Source organism: Pseudorca crassidens, chromosome 18 (assembly GCF_039906515.1).
Source record: "Pseudorca crassidens isolate mPseCra1 chromosome 18, mPseCra1.hap1, whole genome shotgun sequence".
In the NCBI taxonomy this organism is placed as follows: domain Eukaryota; kingdom Metazoa; phylum Chordata; class Mammalia; order Artiodactyla; family Delphinidae; genus Pseudorca; species Pseudorca crassidens.
The window spans coordinates 34,375,139-34,401,519 of NC_090313.1; the positions used below are offsets into that span (position 1 = coordinate 34,375,139).

The 26,381-nt window shown below is 34.1% G+C and overlaps 1 protein-coding gene across 1 annotated transcript in view; it reads left to right on the plus strand.

Annotated features, from left to right (window-relative positions):
- DACH1 (dachshund family transcription factor 1) overlaps nt 1–26,381 on the plus strand; it is a 413,540-nt gene that overhangs the window by 254,504 nt on the left and 132,655 nt on the right. The window lies entirely within an intron of this gene.

Sequence of the window (26,381 nt, forward strand, 5' to 3'; positions counted from 1 at the left end):
TATTGGCATAATTAGTATGGAATCAATGAGTATGACCATTTTCACATTAATAAAGTTACTGATTCAAAATAACATAAATACAGAGTAGGAAGGTGCATCATTCAGGGGAGTTGAAGTCAATTTTATTTGCCTGCACACATAATAATACACACATGGAGAGATATCTTAATTTATCTTTCCTGCTGTACCATTCCAGTTCGAGAAAGGCATATGGCTTTGTAAAATTCCTTTAAACTCTGAAAATGGTACGTGAGTAGATGGGATACAAAACTGCTGTCTGTTGCTTTAGTTCAGAACAAAGGGGTAGCATTTTCTTTCCCAGAAAGCCCAGGAATTGTTTGATAGTATTTCTGCCATTCAGGTTGTAGAGTTCATAAATCTCTTTTAATGCCAGAATTACATTACATTTAATGAAATTTTACTCCTAATTCATTTGATTTAGCTATTCACTTGCCTCTAATTTGTGGGTCAGAGAATTTCAGCAATTTTGTCTGAAGTGGTATTAGATTGTTTTAAATATGTGAATAGTGCAGTTCTGCCATTCTGTTAAAACTCAATTTTGAAATGAATGCTCATTTGTCTCTTTATTTATATTATCAGTGTGAAGCTTGAAATTATAATAATATTGTCAAGTTTTGACTTGTTTTATCCTTAGATTTTTTTTTTTTTTTTTTGCGGTACGTGGGCCTCTCACTGCTATGACCTCTCCTGTTGCGGAGCACAGGCTCCGGACGCGGAGGCCCAGCAGCCATGGCTCACGGGCCCAGCCGCTCCGCAGCATGTGGGATCCTCCCGGACTGGGGCACGAACCCGCGTCCACTGCATCGGCAGGCGGACTCTCAACCACTGCGCCACCAGGGAAGCCCTATCCTTAGATTTTAATGATAGAGTTGTGTGGTTCAGGAAAGTGATATGTTTTGAGCTGTATCCCGATATAAATAAGAAATTTATGCAAATATAGGGAAGGAGAACTCTAAGACTTTCAAAGGATGAGTACTAACCCTGATTTGAGAATGAACAATTTGTCAGAGTAATTGGAGGTAATTTTGTACTAAGATTATTTTCCTTTACAAATGTGGAAAATTAGCAGATTTCTGGTGCTTGGGAGTACTGTTCCCACATAATTTTCACTACTGCTGAAGGAGGGTCTCTGTTGAGTTGGAATTAGAAATATGAAAATAGGTTTTCTATTTTCAATACATGGTAAATGATAGTTCAAGTTGGAAAAGTGTTGAAAATACAATTTTTGAAGTATGTAGTGGCTTAAATAGCCTTTTGAGGACTGGCAACTTAATCATGACCCAATTGAACATTATGTGAGGGCAAGATTTATGATGTAAACCATTTAATAAAGAGTTGTGTATATACATTTTCCACAACACAAATGCAGTTTATAGAATAGACAAGTAAACATTAATACATTTTAGGTAGTAAAATTTATCAAAATATTTACATCGTCTCCAGTTTTAGATCTTTACAAGTTCCCGGTGACTACAGTACAAGGAAACAGTATTACAGCTACTGCATATTAGTAGAAGATGTTTACCTAATTTTATTTCTGTCCTCTTCATTCAATAAAAGGATTCTGCTCACATTAATAATTGTGTCTTCAACTACTGAGCAATTCCTATGGATGAACAAGCCATTGTGCTTACATGTGTCAGCCATTCAGCACAACAATGTGACAAGGAGGCAGGGAGAGTGATGGTCATGTCCTCACCTAGGAGGTAACTGAGACACCGAGAGGTCAAACAAATTCCCTGATGTCATACACTTGGACGTGGCTGAGCTAAGATTTGAAACCTGATTGGTTGCCAAAGTCTGCACACCCAGCAGGGTGAACTGGTGGCAGTGAAATCATGAGAGAGGTGGGGAAGAGACTGGGGAGGGCTTTTCCAATAATGTTTGTCCCTACTGGGAAAAAAAAAATATGTACATTTAAACTTCTGCGGCAAGTGGTAGGTATTATACCACATTGGTGTACAAATACGCATAGTGTTGTTTTATAATAGAGAATACTACCTCAAACAAGTGCCATGAGATTCTAGGTCAGTAAGGCCCTTAAAACCTGCTGCATCACAAAAATGGTACCTTACTAGACTAATTAGAGAAGTAAACCAATATAAATAAATTGGAAGTGACTGGTTGATTTCAGTGACATTTATTATTCAAAATACCAGTTTTCCTTAAGCTTGATTTTAGATTTAATTTTTAATCTTTTGGAATTGAAAATAAATGTTAAATTTAAATGTAATGTTGTTGAACCCTCCTTTTATGTCCCCCTCCTAGTGCCACAACCTTTCCTTCAAAGGTCTAGCTACCTATTTAGCCACAAAGTTTTCTATTTATTTATTTTTTGCAGTTCTGTAAATTCAAACTTGCTGTTTCCTCTGCCAGTGATGTCATTTTTCCTTCATTAGACTACATTTCTAATGTTCTCTTTTCTATGGAGAACTTCCCCACTCAAGAGAGCATGCACTTGACCTAGAGTGCCTTGTTCATACCTGGAAATGGCAAATGAAGATGTATCCTTAATACAACATAATGAGATAATTTTACTCTTTGAGCTTCATGATGCCATTGTTTCAATTTTCATAAAACAACATAGTCAACCTTCTATCATTCATTTCTTTGTATACTTTCTAAAATTCACATAGATTACAGTTATTATAAGCACAATGCATTGAACCGTATATATGAAGACAGTGTGTATAAACCATACATTTCTGCTTTGCTTCTCAAATCCTCAAAATGTATAAACACTACGGTATTTTCTTCTTCCACTGATAGGCTGTGAGCACCTTGAGGGCCAAACTGTCTCCTCTCTGTATTCACCAGTGTTTGGAGTAGGGACTCACATGCAGTGACAACTCAGTAATTGAATTAAATGAAAAATGAGTTAATGAGTAAGAATCATGAAAGCAAAGAAAAATTAAACTACTTTATTTTTTAAGATATACTATTTCCAATTAAAGCCTAAAAAAACAAGGCTTGAAAGAAGAGCATAATTTGAGATCATCTACTCATCAACCACTGACCTAGAGTGTCTAGAAGAAAACAGAGTTCAAGGTTAGTGTCTCTGCCTGTGGCAAATTGTTTTTTGAGGAGGTGCTCAGTTTGGGACATCTCAAATTTAAAATCTCTAAAAGGAATTCTTGGTCTTCCTACCCCAGATCTGCTCATTCCTCAATCTTCTCATCTCCATTATTGGTAACTGCATGTTTCTACTTACTTGCTCATGCCCCAAATCATGGAGCCATCTTTGACTCCTGCCTCTCTTATACCCACATCTAATGTATCCCCAGATCCACCCATCTCTTACCCTTTCATCACCTCTTGCCTGGATCAGTGTGAAGGCCTTCTAACCTGATTCCCTGCTTCCTGGCTACTCCTTTGCAACTGGCAGAGTAGTCCTGTGAACACCTATGTCAGACCAGGTCACTCCTCTGCGTATAACTATCTCAGTTCTTCCCATTTCATGTAGAGTAAAATAATAAAAGTCCTCTTGATAGCCTGTAATCTAATGCATGATGGGCTCCTGGCTTCTTCTCCACTCTGACTGCCTTCCCTCCCACTCTCACTGTCACTCACTCAACTTTAGCCACTCTGGCCTCCCTGTCTTTTCTCAGATACCCCAGGAATGCTCCTGCCTTAGAGTCTTTGCATTGCTGTTAACCTCTTCTTGAAATCCTCTTCTCCATAGATCTTGTTCTCTTGTCTCCTTCAAATGTGACCTTCTTTTTAAGACTTTTATCAACAACCCTATTTTATTTTATTTTATTATTTTTTTATATATTTATTTATTTATTTGTGTTACGCGGCCCTCTCACTGCTGTGGCCTCTCGCGTTGCGGAGCACAGGCTCCGGACGCGCAGGCTCAGCGGCCATGGCTCACGGGCCCAGCCGCTCCGCGGCATGTGGGATCTTTCCGGACTGGGGCACGAACCCGTGTCCCCTGCATCGGCAGGCGGACTCTCTATCACTGCGCCACCAGGGAAGGCCCCTCCTTTCCTGCTTTACATTCTCCATGGCATTTCACAATCTGACGTGCCATGTAATTTATCTAGCATAAGATTATTCAAATGTCAGCCTCATGGGAACTGGGATTTTGTTGTCCAATTTGCTCATTGCTAATTCCAGTGCCTAGAACAGTGTCTGCAACCAATATTTGTTGAAAGAATGAATTAACAAGGGATAGATGTTTTGGAGCACAAAAACATATAGCAATAATATTGCTGAACAGATTTCACTAAGACAAACTCTGAGCATGTCCATTGTTCTTTAATGAATGCACTGTTTTTCAGTTAGATCTAAGGGTAAAACAAGGCCCTCCAAATTTCTTTGCACAGAGTAAGTGATGAAATAGTTAAAACATTTATTTTCTAAATGTGACATGCTCTAGGAACTACACATCACTTTGGCTCATGTTTACACATTATGGTACTATAACTGCTTAAAATGTAGGAATTTTAATTGAATTTTATGGCTGGTCTACATTGTTGATAGTAATTTCTATGTTATAGCTTATGAGTTTAGTCATAGAAGGATACAGAGAAATTTCCATTGATGTAATAAAATATCTATAAAAGCAAAATGGTGTTTCCTTAGTAGGTAGTTATGTTATATATCTCCAAATCTCTGAACATTTAATTATAAAAGAACACATTTGAGCATGAATATTTAGTAAATGGAATAACTTTCTTTAAGACAATAAGAATCAATGATGTATTCCTAGATCTATTATATAAAGTATATGTTTTTAAGAAACCATTTTGTATTATATAAAGTGCCACAGTCATATATTTTTAAGCAGGAGCCCACGACTTCCCCTGAATTTCCTTATTAGTGATACCCATAATCAAGCAGTTTATTTCTTTTTATGTTTAGGTATTTCAGATATGTTTAATATGTGTGATTTGTCAATTGAATCTAATGTAACATACCACAAGAATTATGAAAAGCTGTACTTATATTCTTTCATCTTTTTTAAAAAATTTAATTTATATTGGTAGGAACACACAGCAGGATATCCACCCTCTTAAATTTTTAAGTGTACAACACAGTACTGTTAACTATAGGTACAATGTTGTACAATAGATCTCTGATTCTTATGCATTTTGTTTAACTAAAACTTTATGCCTGTTGTTTAGCAGCACCTTATTTCCCATTGTCCCCAGCTAAATGGAATAAGCCAGTCACAGAAGGGCACATACTGAATGATCCCACTTACAGGAGACATCTAAAATTGTCAAATTTATGTTATCGTCTTCTATTCCATTTTTTTAAATGGCCACATAGGTTTTTTTTTTTTAATAGATCTTTATTGGAGTATAATTGCTTCACAATACTGTGTTAGTTTCTGTTGAACAACAAAGCAAATCAGCCATATGCATACACATGTCCCCATATCCCCTCCCTCTTGAGCCTCCCTCCCATCCTCCCTATCCCACCCCTCTAGGTCATCGCAGAGCACAGAGCCGATCTTCCTGCACTATGCTGCTGATTCCCACCAGCCAACTATTTTACATTTGGTAGAGTATATATGTCGATGCTACTCTCACTTCACCCCAGCTTCGCCCTTCCACCCCTGTCCTCAAGCCCATTCTCTATGCCTACCTCTTTATTCCTGCCCTGCAACTAGGTTCATCAGTACCACTTTTTTTTTTTTTTTAGATTCCATATATATGCGTTAGCATATGGTATTTGTTTTTCTCTTTCTGACTTACTTCATTCTGTATGACAGACTCTAGGTCCATCCACGTCACTACATAGGTTTTTAATTGGAAAATATATTATTAACCTATGCTTACAGTAATCAAGTAATTAACTGAAAAATTCAAGATTCTATTTTTCTTAGGAACATTGAAAATTTTAAGCTTTCCAAAAGCACATGCATTAATCGAATTTAACATGAACCCAGAGTGATTCTTCTCCATAGTTAGTAATAGATATTTAAGATATTTTACTTACTTCACCATGGGAAACGATGATGAAAAATGGGACTATTCCATCATTATTGACCTTTAAAACCCCTTACGTTAGAATTATGAATACTTTTGGCTGAAAGCATACATTATCTTGCTATTTTCTTTTTCTTCTGTATATTCCCACTCAACAGCATATTCTTGAATATTGAAATGGACAACATTCATTTGACAGTTTGCCGTCTAAAAATTAATTTTTTTGTACTTGCTTTGGTTGCATCTGGGAACCTAGAAATGAAATTTTGGTAGAAATAAAAATGCCACTGGGAATATTATTGATTACCTGGAATGTGTGGCTTTCATTTACCAGTTATGACATATTAGCTGAGTCATCTAGAAATGAGTTGGCTTCTATTCTTTCAATTGTTGATATAACAGATCATTTAGATCCATTGTTTATAGCAGCTTTCAGATGATCTTAATATTTTAGAACATAAAATATCTGATGAATTCTGTAGAATCTAGACAATCTGAAAAATGTTTCCAGAGTATATTAACATCTCTGAATTGTAAGTGGTCACAAAACATTTGTTTGAACATTTATATTATTTTCAACAAAAAGGTATTCCTCCCCTTCTTTCTTAGCTGCTAACTTAAAAACAATAAAAATAAAAACAACCCCCCGAATTTTTTATGTTGTCTCAGATTCATTCCTGGCTTTAGTCAGTCAAACATTACACAAACTCCCATGCTAATTTTTCCTCTCATTCTACGGTGATGTGGTCTTATGCATTACTGTTGTGCACTCTTCTTGTTTCTAAAAATCTGAACTCTGAGGCAGCTCCTTAGCGAGTTCATTTGTTGTTAAATTCTATGATGTTTCCTAGACTCCAGAGCATCACATAATGCTAATTATAGTGCATCGCCTTTATTTGGAATGCCAGTTCACGGAATGCCTATTCTGGACCACGCACTGGGTAAGCCTAGGTGATACAGAGACTAAAGATGGAAGCTTAAGGAACCCCTTGGTTCCTCCTTGGAGTAATATTGCATTTTCCTTATTAAAACTGAGGTGGTCAAGTTCTGCTTGGTTTTCTAGAACTTACCAGCTTTAAATTGTACTCCCTTTTCTTTTAATGTGCATAGTATATTAACTATTTTTTTAATTTGTTTTTAAATCTGCTCCTCTCAAGTCTAATATTTCTTAAGAATGGCCATAATTTCCTTTCTATAATTTTATAAACTCCAAATTGACATGGACATTTTTTTTTTTCCAGGCACTTCTTTTTCCTTCTCCTCCACTTCCTCCTGATAACACCTGTTATATGACAGGTGCTTTGTATACACTCATTATCTAATCTGTGTGATAATGTGATACTTATCCTTGGTTATTGTTATATTACACATGAGAGACTGAGGCTCATACAGCTTCTTTAACATCTCATCCCCATTTCATTTCTGTCTGACTTCAACACCTGAAGTCAGTCACCTGATCTTAACCTTGACTTTTCTGCTTAATAATTGCTGTCTTTATCAGTTACCTAGTTCTACAAGTTTGATGCTTCATGTTCATCATCTTACTTAATTCTGTGCTTGCTCTTGAATAGGTATTATCCCCGCTTTCCAGATGAAGTGTTTGAGGTACAGAGTGAATCTTTATGCTTAAGGCTGTGAAGATAATATTTAAGTCACCTCTAACTTTTGCCAAGTTATATGCGTTGTCTGCCACCTCAAAATGACTAATAACTGATCTTTCCTAGTGAGGTAAAATTAAGTCTAGAGGAAAAAAGTTCCCTTTCTTATTACTACCTTGTTTTAGATTCAATTGTTGGCATGGACGTAATGAGTTTTCTGTAAAAAACTTTAGAGCAACTTTTCTAATCTTGTACTTATTGTCTGAAGTAATACTAGGATAGTATTTGAGTTTCTAAATTAATATATAACCCGGATGTTCTAAAAAGTCCTAAAATGTTATCAGATATAGCAGCAGTTCTTGAAGTGTGGACCCATGGAAAGGAGGGTTCCCAAGGGCTCAGGGAGTTCAACAGGTCAAAAATTTTTTTTCATAATAATACTAAGACCTTAATTACTATTTAAAGACTCATTCTCTCATGAGTATACACTTAAGTTTTTTAGAAACTAGATGATTTGTTACACCACAACAGATTAAATGCAGAAGTGGGTATGAAAATTCAACTGACTCCTCTTAAGCCAGACATTAAAGAATTTTGCAAAAGTGTACATTTTGGGGAAGATATATTTATTTCTCACAAAACATGTTATTTATGCTAATATGCAATGAACTTGTAGTTATTTTTAATCAATCACTAAATAATTTTTAAATTCTCAATTTTCTTTTCTAACACGATAAGTATTGACAGGTATGACCAATGTGCATAAAGAGATTCTGAAACCAAAGTGTTTGAGAATCACTGATATAGAGAGCCATGTATTATAAACAAGACCCTTGACGTTTAGAATCTATATTAAAAAACCTGTATCTACCTACAGTAAGTTTTACTCCAGGATTTTCTTTAAAAATGTTTGTAGTCCATGATGGTAGTGAGAAGAAGAAAGAAAAAGTCTCAAATGAGAAACTTGGAAATCTTAGACATGCTAAAGCATGGTCTCAAGGAAGATTGATGATGGAGATAAACACAAAGTTATTTTCAATATGAAGAAATACTCCTTATGACTTTCATTCTGAACTATATGGTAAATGGCCAAGCTAAGATTTAAGACTGTTGTTGAACCAATAGGCCTGTTGTATATTTATCCATCAAATTTTAGTTATTTGGAACGAAGAAACAGTCCAATAAGCACATACTGAACATGTAGTATACACAGATAAATCCCTTCTCTCTAGTCAAAGCAAGGTTTTACTTCATTAAGCCATTTCTCCTCTCTAAATATTTTAAAATACAATGTAAGTATGACTTTTACATAAAATCAAGGGGACTGTTTTCCTTTGACCCTCTTTGTAAATTCATGATGTAGGGAGTCGGCATTTAGTGATATTCAAGATTTTGCATATGTTTATAATAGGTTGTCTTTCTATTTTTGATATGTGAAGTTTAAAGCACACCGTGTAGCTTGTGACCCCAAGAATACTTTATGTTTTTTAATCTGAATAGAAGCCATAATGTTTTTTTTTAATATTAATTTGCACCTCTTTAGATTTCCACAGAGGACATTTTTAAAATTTATGTGTAGCATAAACACTTCTTTTAGTTAATTGTAGAAGTTTAACACTGACTATATTTACAGCCCCGTAAGTATAGTTGAAAATTTACATATTAAACATAGTTACTCTCTGGCATGGTTTAAGAAAATGATCTGTGTTCTTAATTATACCTTCAGCATAAAAGCGCGAATGTCATTTACTGAAATGTAAAGAGGAAATCAGTGATGATGAAGATAATGATGATCATAATATAAAGCATATTAATTATATTACGTTGGCAAATTTTGTTCTTTTTTCAGTATTTGATCATTTTACATTTAATGAGGCTGTGAGTTGATGTTTATTTCAACATGATGAAAATGCTAGACTCATAATTAGTTTCACAGCTATTTTATATCTTTTTAGGTGAATCAAAACTTTAATATCAATGAATTCAAAGCACATTTCCAAACTAAAGTAAGGAGTGTATAACCATGTTTATACTTTTTGTAGTGATTAACTTTAGAATCAAATGCTGATTTGTAGTGTACAAAATGAGTATGTAATATGGCTTAATGAAGACAACTTGGTGGTTCATTTGCTGTGTGTAGCGAAGTTAAAGTTTCTTACTTTTAAAAGACATACTATGAAAAGCTGAAAAGGAATAGTCTCATGATATTTAAAGCTATAAAACTAATAGTTATCAATATTTTTCAGTTAATATTTGTCCTTTCCTTAAGCAGTTTTAAGGATACTTAAAGCATAGTCCAAAATTAGAGTTGACAATTGCAAATACAAACCAACCAACACAGTAATAAAATCAATACTTACATTTCCCTTGAGGCCACTATTTACTGTTTGCTGCACCATTTCCTTAATGGAATGGCAGTTATGTTTGCAGAAACCTTGTAACTACCATTTTTATGTTTTAACTAAAAGCAGCTTTCTTGAAGAAGTATGATATAGAAATTCTTAAGCTACTGTTAAAAATAGTCATAACCATTTAGTAGTCAATATGAGTGCAGGGAAAGAAACCTTTCTCTTTAAAAATATTTTTCTGATAAACACTGACACATTTCATAATGCAGTAATATTTTTCTAATAATGGCAATATGTCCTTTATGTCTTCATTATGGTCAACTTAATTTGTAAATAGCAAGCTATACTTAAACAACTTGTGAAGTTTAAATGAACATGCAATTACTGGGGTACATTTCGTTTTGGGGTTGATTTTGACAGTGTACTATAAAAACATAAAAGGAAGGAGGGGAGTAAGGCAAATTAGCAGTTTATTTTACTCCACACATTCGAATGAGTTTCAAAATGTAATTGGAAAAATGATTTACTAATCTCCTTTAGTTGATTTTTCTTTTCTTGCTGTTATGCTGTTATGATTGTACAAAGATTTTCTTTTTTTAGTTATTATTTTGTATTTTTTATAAAAAAATTACTTCAGAAGTGAAATATACCTACTATTCCATCGTATTGTCTATATCTCTTTTTTTTTACCATACTTTCCATTGCATTTGAAATTAAGTAATATTAATATGGCATTTCATGTCAATTATTTTAACAGATTTAAATATTTCTAGGATTTAATCAAAGTTAAAATATAATTTATCTTCACCTTTTATTCTGGTTTTGTCTTAAAGATAGTAATAACATGAGTCATCCAAGATGGAAGGGTATGTTTTACCTCCCAGAGGAATTTATGCATGGCCAAACTTTGTTCTTATTAGTAACTGTACAGGCTAAAGTAGAGAAGTTTTGTGAACAGAATTCATGGCCTTTTTTAGAGAACATGTTTGAAACAGGATATTGAAAATAAAGTCCATTGGCCAACTCAGGTCTTTTTACATGATGATGTCAGCAACTATGTTGCGTGATAAAGCTGCAATATTTTCATGACAAAGAAAATTTCATATCCACATCTTTAATAAATGAAGAAGAAAAAAGTGTCCTTACTCAATTCATATATTCCCATCAGAACCTTTGTAGCTTCTCTCAAACTGTAAATATTGAGAGTAAGATCAGAATGAAAGTGGTGTTGCATCAAAATTAATCGCTGAAGTTATTACATTGTCTCATGTATCCTGTATTTGGGTTTTTCACACAAAGCTTTGAAGAGCCCTACAGGACCAACCAAATGTAATTGATACAGACTCATTGCTTCACAACAGCTGCAGTAACAAGGTGCTGCAGCTTTTACTTTAATCTACCTTTCTTTCTGAGAGTTTATTATGTTTTTGAATTTATTCTTTTGTAGATCTGGGAGCTATCTTTTTTAATGGAAATTAATCTTTTTAGAAGATTTGTACTCTCTTTTTCAAACACTAATACATTCATTCAAGTATCCTATTATTCAGATCCAGCTGGCTTTTATCTGGTGATATTTACTTCAAAAAGCCAAGCTAAATGGTATCATAGATTAATTCTCAGGGCACAGGAAAGCTTTTTTAGAGAAAAACATGATTTGGTAATTACTTGAAATACCATAATAAAAATCACAGAAAATGTCAAAAATGTATTGTATAATCCTTCATAACAGTAAACTTCAAAAAGTTGTTTCATTGAAAATGTGGTATTCTAAGTCCATCATAATTTTCATTTCAGTCAAACATAACTGGAAAGTTTGCTTGGGGTTCTAATAAACTCTATGATGAATTTTAGGTTTATATTGTTTGTTCACACAAAGCAGTGAAACTTCAAAAGGGACATTATCCACTGCTATCTCTTACATAAATCAAACTGGAAATAAGACACGTTTTACAATTCAATTTAAGATCCCACTGAGACAATAATGTTGCAAGCTGTGCATTTTTCAAAGTAATATAGTAATGTCTAGTTTGCATTTTTGAAAAACCAGATTAATCACACTTTATTGAATATGTTAGAGCAAACCTAAAATTCATCTATTATTAAAAACTTGTGCAACAAACACAAACTATATTTTATACATAAAGGACAAACTCATTTATTCATTAGGATAAAACACTTGGAGTTTGCATTTTGTAACCATGAAAGAAATGACATTTGCTATGGGGGCTGTTTTGAATTTTTAAAAGCAGTCTATGCAGAGTAAGCTGCTTGAAAATGTATTTTAGCACGTTTACCTGGTCTTAAAGCCTCCAGATAAATATAGAATTTAACTTGAAAATTTTGGAGTAAGAAAACAAAAATCATTAAAGTAAATGATATGAGCTATAGAGACATCTTCTACAAATAAAAATCATATTGCGTTTTATTTTACATGTTAGCAACTTAAAATAATATGACCATTTTATGGATTTGATAAGAAAAATAAAATCCTCCTCAGGCAAAATGAAGGATTATCATGCTCTGTGATATTATCAAGCTAAAGAAAATAAGTACTTTTTGCATGTATATATTTGGATGTACAATTTTAATAAGACATTCTGTATAGCATTGGAAATCAAAATTTTTATGGCATCATTTAGAAATTATTACCTACATAATATATATTGTTATTTTTGAAGTCAGTATTGAGGAATTCTAGTGAATATAAGAATTGTGAATAGTGAAGAAAAGTGAATAGCAAGAATAGTGGCTAAGGCTGAGATGTATTTTTACTGGTGCATATTTTTCAATGTCAGCATAGTAAACACTGTTTTGCTCTCTACAGATGTGTATAATATTCTATATGATAACAGTTATTGAAGGTGCTACAGAATAGTAATATATATTCTGCACAGAATAGAAGTAGCAATATATTAAAACACATTCCCAGATTAAATTTTTCAATAAAATATTAAAGCCAAACTTGTTATATTTCAGAAACCTTATTATTAAATCATGAATTTGGGGGGAATATTTCCTTTTTGTGTCACTCAGAGCATCCCCCCAACTTGCTTTCCTAAGAATTCTACATAACCCATATTCACTGGTAAGCTGTTACCTCCTATTAAGAAAGAGTAAATTATATCTTTTATGTGAAGACTTCCGAACAAGATACACATAGTGTTCCTTTTATTGTGGAAAATCTCTAGAGTGCATATATAAAAGGAATTAGTTTACAAGTCACTGGATTCAGATATGGGGAAGAGTATGCAGTATATCCTCACTCGATATAATTGTTTTGTCATGTCTGCCTCTGGAAACCAATTTGTTCTTCAGTCATCATCTTAGAAAACTCTAATGATAAAGAACACAATATTTTTTTTTCTATTTTATCAGTTTTCCAGTGGCATGAAATATGAGAATCAGGATTCTTGCCCTGGTCATATCAGTGTCGATATGGTGGATGACAGAACTTGGGATGATTATTCCTGATGATAAGTTCCTTTTCCTCCTTCTGACTATCTGATACATCACGTTAATCATATCTTTCCCCTGCCTAAGATGATGATCAAACTCATCATCCTGACATCTGAAAACTTTCATTCTCATCTCCCTACCCTACCTAATTCTTTCTGACTCCTGATGTGTTCCTAATATGTACTTTCTCCTCCAGTCAATTGAACTACCCACCTGTCATCCAGATCCACCATTCATGTTTGTCTTTGCTTCATCGCACAGTCCAGGCAATTCTCTCAAGTAAGTGTGCTCTGTGTGGTACAGTGGGAAGGATTTAGGACCACGGGTCAGGCAAATAAGTGTGATCGAGTCCAGCTCTTCACCTGAAGACTTATGCGACCTCAAGCATTTCATTTTATCATCTTGAACCTCAGTTTCTTCTGCTGTAAAAGGAGAGGATGGTGCTTGATGGTGTTATCTTCTCAGCAAACTCTTCCCAATCTACCCTCCTAACATACATGCTTACACATACACACATATGTCATGTATATGCAAAAATTCTTTCATCCCTATATGACAGATATTTCATTTCATGTGTCATGTCACTTTATTTATTTGCTTATTATTTTTTCTACCCACTTCCCAATGAGAATATAAACTCCCTGAGGATATAGATTTTTATCTGCTTTATTCACTGCTATATTCCCATCGCTTGCAACATTGCCTGGCATGTAGTAGGTGTTTGATATATGTTAAAAGAACGAAAGAATGAATGACTTTTGTGTCTGTTTTGTACTACAACATTCTATGGTTCAAATATATACAGAAAAATAAATTGTATGTTGTGTAGTGATGTTTAAATATAATTTTTTATTCCTTGGCCTGTATACCATAATATTCTTGGCATTTGGTTCTCTTTTTATGATTATATGTTGATATTTTAAAAATTATTTATCTTCTATTTATATTTTTTCTATTTGCTATGACTGCATCATAATCTTAATAGTCTATGGTTTCTTCCCCTTTCTTTCCAAGATTTTCAATATGCAGTATTAACTTGAATCTTTGGGTAAACAAGAACATGAAATCTTTTTCAAGGCCAGAATTTAAACATATGTTAATATGAACCTGAGTAAATGCACATCATGGAGTGATTTTCAAAAATTATTTTCACAGTCAGTAGAGATTTGACACATTTAAAATTAAGCCTCTATTCTTAACACTTTAAAAATTTATTAGATTTAAAATAGATAACAATATATTGATATAAATATTTCAAATAATCCCACATAGTATTGACACACATAAACCATTAAAAACAAATCACTTTAAAATTTTTGCTTATAGCTGTGTCCATACAATAATTATAATTTTGTGAAAATAGTTCAAATATATAAGGTGCAAAACATATTCCAGATGCTTCTTTGTGAAAAGTAGCTTGTTATAGGAAGCATTAGAACAAAATTTCAAAAAAGAAGCTCTTGAGTAGTTAATTTGTTTTGAAAAATTGTTTAGCCTACTAACTGAAGTCTTAACTAGTTTTTTTAATATATTATTTTAATTAAGAGCAACATTTAACAAGGTGTATTTGCCCAGGTGTTAGGCCAGGTACATCTAAACGAGACCATCTGTGACTGTGGACGATGGTCCTAACATTCCATGTGAATGATGTGAGAGAATGTACATGATAGAACAGAACAGACTAGAAGTAGAAATGATGCCATATTTTAATTTTGGAGGAGATATTGAAATTATTCAAGACAAGTTTTTGTGATCACAAGGGAAACTAACAGATCATTATAATTTTTTATTACAGAGTATTTTTGCAGTTAGATAGCTATTTATTGTTCAATAATTAAGGACCCTCTTAGAAGATAATTATTTTTAATAGGTAGAATTCTTTTTACACTGAAAATATTTAAAATACAATGGCTTTATTATAGATAAAGATAATTTGGGTAGATGTTATTTTTGTAAGTTCAAGATTTTTGAAAGTTTTATTTATTTAAGTACTTGAGAAAAAATGGTAATTTCATCATTTATTTTTCAATAAAGCATGTGTCTTTTTAATATTGATGCTGAGAAAAATTGTTGAAGAAAAGAAAAATAATGAATATGACTGATTTATCCAAATATCAATCACCCTGTGTGGGCGTTTTTTTTTTTTTAATTAACATAAAACCTGTGTTTAGCATTCAATTCTGACAACTGAATCATTGGTTCATTAGTTTGGTCGAATCATTAAGTTGGTTGTATTCTCTCATATTTTTCATCGGTGACATTACGGTTATAACAATTGCACTAGATAATTTTTGAAATAAGAAATGAATAGGACTTCCCTGGTGGCACAGTGGTTAAGAATCTGCCTGGCCAGTTCAGGGGAGACGGGTTCGAGCCCTGGTCCAGGAAGATCCCACATGCCGTGGAGCAACTAAGCCCGTGTGCTACAACGACTAAGCCTGTGTGCCACAACTACTGAAGCCCGTGTGCCTAGAGCCCTGCTCCGCAACAAGAGAAGCCACTGCAATGAGAAGACCATGCACCATCACAAGGAGTAGCCCTCGCTCTCCTCAACTAGAGAAAAGCCTGCGTGCAGCAGCGAAGACCCAATGCAGCCAAAAATAAATAAATTAATTAATTTTAAAAAATGAATAAAGATGTTTAAGTTTTACTTTATATTGACCCATGAGTGTTGATATTGTCAGAAAGTCAATCCTCATTTCAAAACACAGTTTCTAACTATTTCTCTTCTTCTAATTCACATTGTCATACCAATCTAAAAAAGCGTATTGTATCCACTTATTCTTGGGATAAAGATGAATGCTTTTATATTTAATTCCTGAATTGGAATTAAATTTGTCCATATTACTACTCATCTTTCTAAGTATATTTTTATCGCCAGCAACTGAAATTTTAGTGGTCATTTTGACCTTGAAAATCTCCTGCTGCGTCTGCCCATGAAAAACTGATGAAAAGTGCTTTGAATAGTATGTCTTCACTACATATAATAGAAGCTATGGAAAGAATGATTTGGTTTTGTATAAACAGTAGCTTTCAACACACCTGCCATCTGCATGTAATCTACCACTAGGATATAATATTATTTCTATGGCCCTTCAAATCTGCTGAGTTCTTTGTGATATGTAGTCCCTTGATTTAAAGCTGCATCTCTCCATAGTGTTCTTAAGGGGGACCTTGTAATTACTGGATATTACAATTATTTGTCATACTATAAGTTGGACTAATGGCACCTTTTCAAACTATGCTTAGTTGTGTCTATTTGGTTTTTTGTCTCTGTTCAGGCTATCTACCTAAGTCGTAGTTAGGATTGTTAAATCTTTAAATCCAATGATAATGTTCTACATTTATTCACTCAGTATTAATTGAGGACCCAACATCTGTCAGGCATTCATGTTGACCATTTTATTTAAAAGAATATTATAGCTTACCAGTAAGTGGGGAGAGTTGAAATTATAAAAATGCATTGGTACCCATTAGTGTTAAGAACTTACTGTAGGAGTCATATACCTAATTTTGCTTATTCCTGTTCAGCTTCCTAGGCTTTATTTTTAAGTCATCCAGCTTGGCTTGCTTGGGCCTTATTCTGTGGCTTTCAGTAGAAATACACTTTTAGGAGAAATACCTTTATACTTTCTATACCCTCTTCAAGCATCATGGCTTAATCTCCCACTTACAAATCAAAGACATCCAAATCTTCCTCACTGGGCATCTGCTTTCCTTCCAAATTTCAATGCCATATTTCCAGTGCTTGTTGTCAGTCTCATTTGAGTGATTCTGAAATATCTCATATTCAACAAGTCCAGAATCGAATGGATTTTTATTCATAATGAAACCTGATCTTCCTCATAAAGGTGATTAAAAGCTGGTATTGTGAGTTCAGAATTCCAAGATCTAAATCCCAGGGCAAGTTTAATCAACTTTAATAATACTAATGTGGATCTATCTCAGAGGTTCTAAAGATTCATTGTGATAGTGCATATAAAAGCTGAACATAGTGAGTGACACACTGGAAGCAGATGATACATATTAGATATCATCATTGTCATCACCATTATCACCATCTTCATCGCATCATTAATAACATCACCGTATCCCCAACTGTTAACTAGATACTGAAGTTACCTCTCACATTTTACTCTTTTCATCTCCATTTGTATCCAAATGATTATCACATTCTAAGAAGTTTATTTTTAAAATATTAGACATATTTCCTATTCTTCATCTTCTCTATCTTTTATTCCAGTCAAAGGATAAGATTATGTGCATATATGCTATATCTATCTCTCTTTTCTGTTATAAGCTGGTCAAGGACAAAGGCTATAGCTTATCATTTTTTAATGCCACAGTGAAATTTATCACATGTGAATGTAAGAATTGGTCTGGGTTTGCAACTCTCGACTCAAAAACTGACAGAGTTAGTCCTACTTTGTTAAATGCTGAGGATACAGTGACGAGCAAAAGAGGCATAAGCCTGATCATTTGGTGCTTACGTTAAGAAAAGAAATGTTGGGTCTTTTACTTAATAACAATGGGAAACAGTTGAAGTCCTCTAAGCAGGGGAGTGACAATGTAAGATTTGTACTTAAAAGTAATGATGGTCCTGGAATATGATTACAACAGCAGAGAGAGAAACAAAGTAGAGATAAATCACATTGATGAAATCAACAGGAATTGGACATCCGTGGCACACAGAGAAAGAGGAGGAGATAAAGATGATTCCTAGGTTTGTGGCTTATACAACTACCTGGTGATGTCATTCTTTGAGGCTAACCAGGTTTGGGGAGAAGATAATTTAACACTTAGATCCATGCATATGAGAAATATCAAAAGAATTCCATGAGCCTGTTATCCTACCTATAAGAGTTTTATGCTTTTTAGAAAATTAAATAGCAATTTTGGCTCAAGTGAGAAGATTTTTCAATTTCAACATAAATAATTTGAAATTGAAATGTTATATGAAACACTGGAAGTTAAAACTGATTTCAACTGACCATGAGCAATACTTAAATGTGAACATAAAATTGCTAATATTGTATACCATGGCTTTGAGTACTCTAGTAACAGTATAGAAAGTATATTAACTTGAAATTTTATTTGATGTAATTGTAACCCTATAGGGAAATTGCAATATCTTTAGAGTGGAGAATTTCTAGTTCATTTGTTTGCCTAATGGAAAAATAATTTGATGAGTTAAAATGGGAAGAGGTAGAAATTCATTGACATTGGCTATGAGAAAGGTTAAAAGATGCAGTTAAATTAACATGGATACACTATACCAAACTGCTTTATTCTGAAGAATTTTATGTATTTATTTTAGATTGGAAAGCTTAAATATGTTCCTAGTATTGTTATTTCTACACTGTCCGTAATAGCATTATACTTTAGCTGTAGAAATTAACCTATCTGTTGCAATATCTTAATTTCCACTGAATAGAAACATTTGACTCTTGCTTAGAGTCGTCCATATCAACAAGACACCCAAATATTTAGTCAATACAATTAATGTAGCTACTATTTGTTTCCTATACTGAGTTCTATGTAACTATTTACCAGTCTGAGTCTGCATTTGTTTGTTTTGTTTTGTTTTGTTTGGGGGATCTATTTTACCTCGTTAACACTTAGAACATAGTGCTAATGAGTCCAAAGAAAACAACAGCATCAAAAAGCAAAGTGTTTCTGATATAATCATCTTTGTCTTCTCCACATTAAGTATTTAACCTTTTATCTTTATAGTAATGGCCTTCTTTCTTTTATTTTAAGTTCCATCAAAACTTTCTGGAATTTAGTATGAAATAAGGGAAAATATGTAAAATACTGTATTCTTTATATAATAATTTATTCTAATAACTTTCATGAGTTCAAAATCAAGGTTATTTAAATGGACACTGTTGTCTATTTTTAGTTTCCTAATTCTGTTCCAGTTTTCCATGATTCCTCAAAGATTCTCAGTGTAATTGTTTTTAATAATATCTGCCTGTTCTTCAAGTATCCATTTATGTAGCCCATCTGACATTAATGAATTGAACTTCAGCTCTGATTTTACAATTTGCTTCTTATTCTTGCAAGTTAGTCATTAGCCATGGCAAATAATATTCAAGCAAAATTTTAAAAATAAACAGTTCTGATTTCCAGTATTTCGTGTGCCACTTTGTGCAACAGCTTAACTTATGCTACTTTCAACAACACTGTGGAGTATGTAAGGCAATAGAAGTATCTCAACTTGATGAAATTTAGCTAATATCATAGTTCTGCTGAGTCCAGGGACACTGATAGCACCAGTATTATATTATCACCATTACATATAAAATAAAATGTTTCAAAACAGTTCTGCATTCAAAAGAAAACAACACAGGTAAAATAGAAACCTCCTTGTATGGCAAGAGTTTTAAATTTCTAGTTAACAAATATGTAACACTCAGAGTTAGGTTTAGTTAATGACAGATAACTAAAGAAAATGCCTATTTCTGGGAAAGTAACATGTTTTCCTAAATGACTCATATTTATTGGCAGTGGGATAGTTAGAATTCATGACAATATTATTCTTTCTCTCTAAGAAAAAATAGCACTTCCAAATCAAACAGGATATGTGTGCAAATATAAATTTTAAACTCTGGAAATGGCCTGCTCTGTGGACATTATTGTGCAATACCAATTAGGAGGTGTTTGTGCTGTTTTCTTTGCTAAACCACTGTACTTAAACTGGAACATTTTAAATTGTTACCCAATTAATAGTACCCTTTACAGATTGCTTCTTCCTCATTTTAAAATAAAGCAATTTGATAAAGTTGAACCAAAACACCAGAAGATTTCAGTGTTTCTACTTGCTAAAGTAGATCACTGAGCTCAGATTGTTATCCAGAAAAAGATTTAAAAGATTACATTATAGTAATTCATGAAAGGACTGTTTCTCCTATTTATGCAAAGTACTAGTATTACTGCTGACGTTTCCTATCCCACTTTTTATTAGGGTGAAGTTTATCCTCTAAAAGACAATAACTTGTTTATTCTCACCTACCGCTGAAGTAACAGCTGAACATCTGTAGCATCTGAGACTAGTATTTACTTTTCCTTAGCAGTCTTGATTCCATTGTTAAGATGGCATTCACATCCTTCTAAGTGGTCTCCAATGGTATGGAGTAAATGCCCGCTCTTGCCATCATTTTCATTGTAAACGAATCTTGACAATGTCAGGTTCCCGTCACAGTCTATCAGTGTCACTCACTAAACTGTGGTGTGACTGTTAGTCCCTTTGAGATTTGCCTCCTTTATCAGGGTCAGCCTGTGGGAAAATCTGAACAAATAGTTACATATCAACTAGGTATAAAAGATAATGACATTTAAATATACTTTTACTATTTTAATGCATGGTGGTTTAAAAGGCATTTCTTTTCTACAGATCACTTTAACTTTGTGTTTGATTACTTTACATGCACTCTGTCCAAAATTCATTAAAAAATATACAGTGGCCTTCTCTTTTGGAACCTATTACTTATTGGCTATGTTTAGGATTCAGTAATAAATGTAACTATTTGGGCTAGGATTTTAATCAGTACCACTGATATACATACCCATAGTTTTTTTTTTTTTAATTAAAGAGAAACAGTAACAATATCCTTACCCAAAGCAGTTTTCATTTCCTTTCCTACATAAAAATTGTGTTCCAAAAAATGATCTTCTTTCTTTTATTAATGATTATCTCCACATTTAATCATTCTTTATTTTTTTATGTAATCTTTTTTTTTGAACTTCTGTCTCAATTGAAAAAGTTTCAGTTGATTTGTGAAATAACATTTCAAATGTTGAGCATTCATATTTCTTTCCCTTTCTATCAGTTTTTTACAGGAATCAGTTACTAAAATTCTACTTATAATATAGTCATATTTGTTTTTGGTTCTACTGAATATGCTATGTAACAAGATATTAAATAGAAGTTTTCCTCTGGTTCCACACAAGAACAAAAGGGACCAAGTATTTCTCAATTTAAAAAAAGTAAATACCAATCAGTACTTATTAATAGCAGCTGAACCAGAGTTGCTATCTTAACTATCACTCCAGACTCCACAGACGGTCTCTTCCTCCATTTATAAGAGGGGAAGACCAACACAAGGGAGGAATTCGGAGAAAACATTGTAGTGAAAAGACAGCACTTAATGGAGGGAGCTGTGGCTTAGTGATTCCTTTTTGAGAGTACTTCCTCACCACCAAGTTCAGGGAGAGGAGTTTCAAGAGAATTACTCAATGATTACAGATGCCTCCACCTCATTTCATAGCTGGATGTCTGCTTTGGTGTGAACTGCTGATCTGCTTTCTGTACATGTTTGAGCAAGGGGAGAAAGAATTGAGGAGAGGTGACAGAATAGAGAGTGGACATCATCAGAACAAAAGGACCCACACCAGAAGGGCCTTAGTTTCAAGAGACCATGGCAGTTTGGGGAGCTTAGAAGAGCAGGAAGCTGCAGGAGATTTCCATTGTCAGGGACTTGTGCAGTTAGGAGGCTCCCCTGGAAGACCCCGTTAAATGATCATTACTTGGCAGGGAATACTTGGCATTTAGGCACCTTCCACCTGGGAGATGTCAATGGCCAATAGGCATAGCCATAGAAGCAACAGTGCGGGGAGGACTTGAGCAGGAACTGGTTGGATGGGAGACTTTCACCCTCCCACCCAAGAGAATAGATGGAAAAGCTGTCCAAGCCCCTCTGTCTTCCAGCTCCCTAGGCCCTAGGGCTGGCAAGTGGTGATGGAGATGAGGATGCAGAGAGTGGTGTTAAGTAGAATGGATTTTCTTATACTCAAAATCTGCTCAAGGTTATTAAGGGGCAGAGGTATGCCTTAACAGAGCATATCTGAAGGCAGTAATTAGAGGAAAAATTAAGCTAGTTTATATTTGTTATCCATCAGTTCTGTTTGAGAACCTGTTTACCTTTAAAGTAGGAATGGCTTCAAAATTTAAGGGTTTCGGGCTCCCCTGGTGGCGCAGTGGTTGAGAGTCCGCCTGCCGATGCAGGGGACATGGGTTCGTGCCCCGGTCCAGGAAGATCCCACATGCCGCGGAGCAGCTGGGCCCGTGAGCCATGGCCGCTGGGCCTGCGCGTCCGGAGCCTGTGCTCCACAACGGGAGAGGCCACAGCAGTGAGAGGTCCGCATACCGCAAAAAAAAAAAAAAAAAAAAAATTTAAGGGTTTCTCCCCAAAGTAGTCTATTTCTCTGTTTATAACCTGATCCATCATAAAATATGTATCATAAAATACCATAAAAATATAAAATGGAAGGATACAAAATATAGTCTGAGCTCAGAAAAAGACTAAGATAGTCCACCAAGCTATTTACTTTTTCAGAACCTACGACTATGTTTTAAAGTTGGGGGCGCAGAGGATGTAAGCAGGGAACGTCCCATACCTATTCCTTATGAATCAGAATTTCAGTTACACTGAACCTTAAAATCACCTTGCTTGTCCCTGAGAAATACACATCTTTTACAGGAAAGGAAACCTAAACACACACAATTACTTTTTGTATATAAGTTCCATATATTTGCATATATAATTATAGGTATATTCTTACTATCGGTATAATTAGGCAGAGTAAATAAACTGTTTCAGATTATATAAATGCATAATTAATAGCTTTTAGCTAGAGACAAAACAGGTAATCAGGTGTTAATTTCAATTTTTCCTCTTGTGTTCATGTGCCCACTTACATCTGGTTGCTGTAAGATGGTACATTTGTCAATTCTCACTCCACCAAACTCACACCATTGCATGAGGAGCTGGCCTTCCTGATGCTTGTGGTTACACTACTTAACTTCATCATGTAACAGCTGCCTGTGTGTTCTGCCGTCAGTCAGAGCACAGATTTATTTCCACCCGTGTAAACAGGTGTCTAGCCTGAGATTGTTCCCATGCTTCTCCACAATATGTGTTTAGGACTAGGTGTGGGAGATCCTCTCTCCCTTTAATCCTTACCTCCAACACATTGAAATATGGATATAGAGTCTAGATAATCAAACAGCTGGATGCGCTGAATCTTTTCATGAGCTCATGACCAATTTCCTTGGTTCAAAACCATTTTATATATTTATCAAATGTCTGAGTTTTTGCATACACATCTCTATCCCCTATTATAGAGTATGTTCTTTAAGGATACTAGGGCTAGATCAAGTTTGTCTTTTTATTCCATTGTAAAGTCAAAGAAATGGTAGGATTCTACAAGAATGGAAGAGGAGAAAAGAATCAATTCTTTTCTGTTTCTCTGTAACTCTCCTTACCAACTGTTAGAACTTTTCTTATATGCGAAATCTGCTGTCTCCTGTAAGTTTTCATGCAATCATAATAATAAGCTTTAATCTTAAAGGTGTATGTGTGTATGCATGTTTGTGTGTAGGCTCACACATAGATACTGGCTTATATCAAATATATTGGCTTAAACCAAAGCACTTGAAATTATACATTTAATAACTATGGGCATGTCTTGTTCTGAAGTGGCCTATTTTCAATACTTATTTATTCATGCTAATAGAGGAGAAGGATGTTATAAATTAAGCAAAACTCACTTACAACTGACTTGGTTATATATTGTATATTTTTCATTGATATAAGAGTGAAATTGAAGTATATTGGGAAAATGGCTTTTCCCGTTTATTAACTGGTAATCTAGATGTAAATAAAAGAAATTGGCTCAATTGGACAGAGAAACAAAAGTAGATAATAGGTATAAGCAGAACTCAAACTCAATCCAAAATAATGAATATGAATATTTTTCCCTCCTCCATATATTAGTTAATATTTGTTAACCTCAAAAATGCAATCTACTATGAAAATGTAATCCTTGGATATTTTAAATGAAATATAAAGAGAAAATTATCTATTATTTATAAATTTCCAATGCAGTTCCCATATTCAATAACATTTATTCCAAAGTGTTATTTCTATATCCAAATAGTTGGTGATTATGCTTTAACTCTTGTTTTAAATGATAACATAAAAAGTAAATATGAAAGGAAGAATTTTGCATATACTTTGATAAAGGCAATATAAAGTGAAAATGTTTAAAACGTTTTGTCACTGAATGCTTTCTTGACATAATATGTTCAAAAAATTTTATATACTTACAGCTTTTGCATGTTTGACTAGGACCTTGGTATAAAGCGTCAAAAAAGTCACAAGTAGAGAAATAAGCTGTATAAATTTGTGAATATAGAAGTGAACTTTTATATCATAGTGTAGGAGCAAGCTGGAGAGATTGCTTTTATGTGAGTCATTTCTGTATGAAGCTATAAACTTTTTTTTTTAGCCAAAAGCTGTCCTGGTTTCTTGTAAAATAATAAAGATATCCATTTTAATTGATTCTCTTCATTGTTTAATAAAATTGCTTTGTCTGATTGCTGAAGAATTTGAATTGAGTTTTCATTACCCACTTCTGAACAATTTACTCTAAGATCCAGACAGTATTGAGCTAATGAGTTTGAATTTATATTGAACCTTAACTGTCTTCCTGAAGTAAATGGAAAAAAAAATCATGGCAGCAACTAAGTATTCTTCATGAAAAACTATGTCTTAGAGATTTTACAATGAGGCTTTTAATAGAGCTAAAACATTTAAATTGGAGTTTTACCTACTTTGCTGTTTCTAAGCATATTATATGAAAATACAGTTTCTTTTCCTTTTTTAAGAAATGAAAACTCATAAGCTGACAGGGATATTACAGAAACTTTCTTTCAAGTGGGCAGTTTGTATAGTCAACAGATTCAGTTAAACAATAAATTAATGGTAAAATAATTTAATCTGAGAACATGCCTAAATTGAAATGATATATAAAAACCTTCCAAGGAGTACCCTATTAAGGTGTTTCAAGATCTGTTTAATCTGGGACGTGGCCATGATGTTGAAATACACGCCCTTAAAGGTACTGTTCTGACTTTGGCACCTGTATTGCCACCGTCATAAACCTAAGTTTCTCTGCAGTTGAAAACAAGAGATACATTTATTGATTCACACACATTTAATTTATTGCTTTGATATTATTATCTTTTGTAAATGATCTTTGTGTTCCCTGGAGCATGTCTAACCAAGCTGGGCATTTAATGATTCTATGTTTAGGATTTTCTGTGGAATTAAATTAGGAACTTTAACTCTGAAGGGTGACTGGGATTCTATTATACAAGGATGACTTTGGGTTCTATAACTATCAGTGTGCTTCAGTTCCAAGAAGTAATTAATTCTCTAGGTATATAATAGAATCTATTTTATATTAAGTTGGTTAGTCAAACAGGAGTAGACTTCATAAATAGGCTACCTGTTGTAAAAATGTTATTTTTCAGAAAATTTGAGACTGTATTTAAGAAATAGAAAAACAAAAGGAAAATATGGTTTAGCGGAAATTTACTTACTTGAGCTTATTTCCCAAGAAATCACTGAGCCAATCTCCAAATGTGATATATATTTTTTTCACATCTTTATTGGAGTATAATTGCTTTACAATGGTGTGTTAGCTTCTGTTGTATAACAAAGTGAATCAGCTATACATATACATATATCCCCATATCCCCTCCCTCTTGTGCGTCCCTCCCACCCTCCCTATCCCACCCCTCTAGGTGGTCACAAAGCACTGAGCTGATCTGCCTGTGCTATGCGGCTGCTTCCCACTAGCTATCTATTTTACATTTGCTAGTGTATATATATCCATGCCACTGTCTCACTTTGCCCCATCTTCCCCTTCCCCCTCCCCGTGTCCTCAAGTCCATTCTCTACGTCTGATATGCTTTTTAAAACCTCATTTCCAATTATTCATTAGAAGATTTGGAATAATATTGTATCCAAATAATTGATATTCATTCTCCACAGGCAGCAGTGAAGGTTCTTGGGAAAAGGAAACACTGTACTCTTCCCCACCCCGGGGATCTCAGGCTTCTGTTACCTGCCCCCGCATACCTAGAGCACTTAGCCTTCCAGTCAGTCATCCTCTCCGCCATCTTCAGCAGAGCCACCTTCTGCCAAATGGTATGATGGCATTTTTTAGCA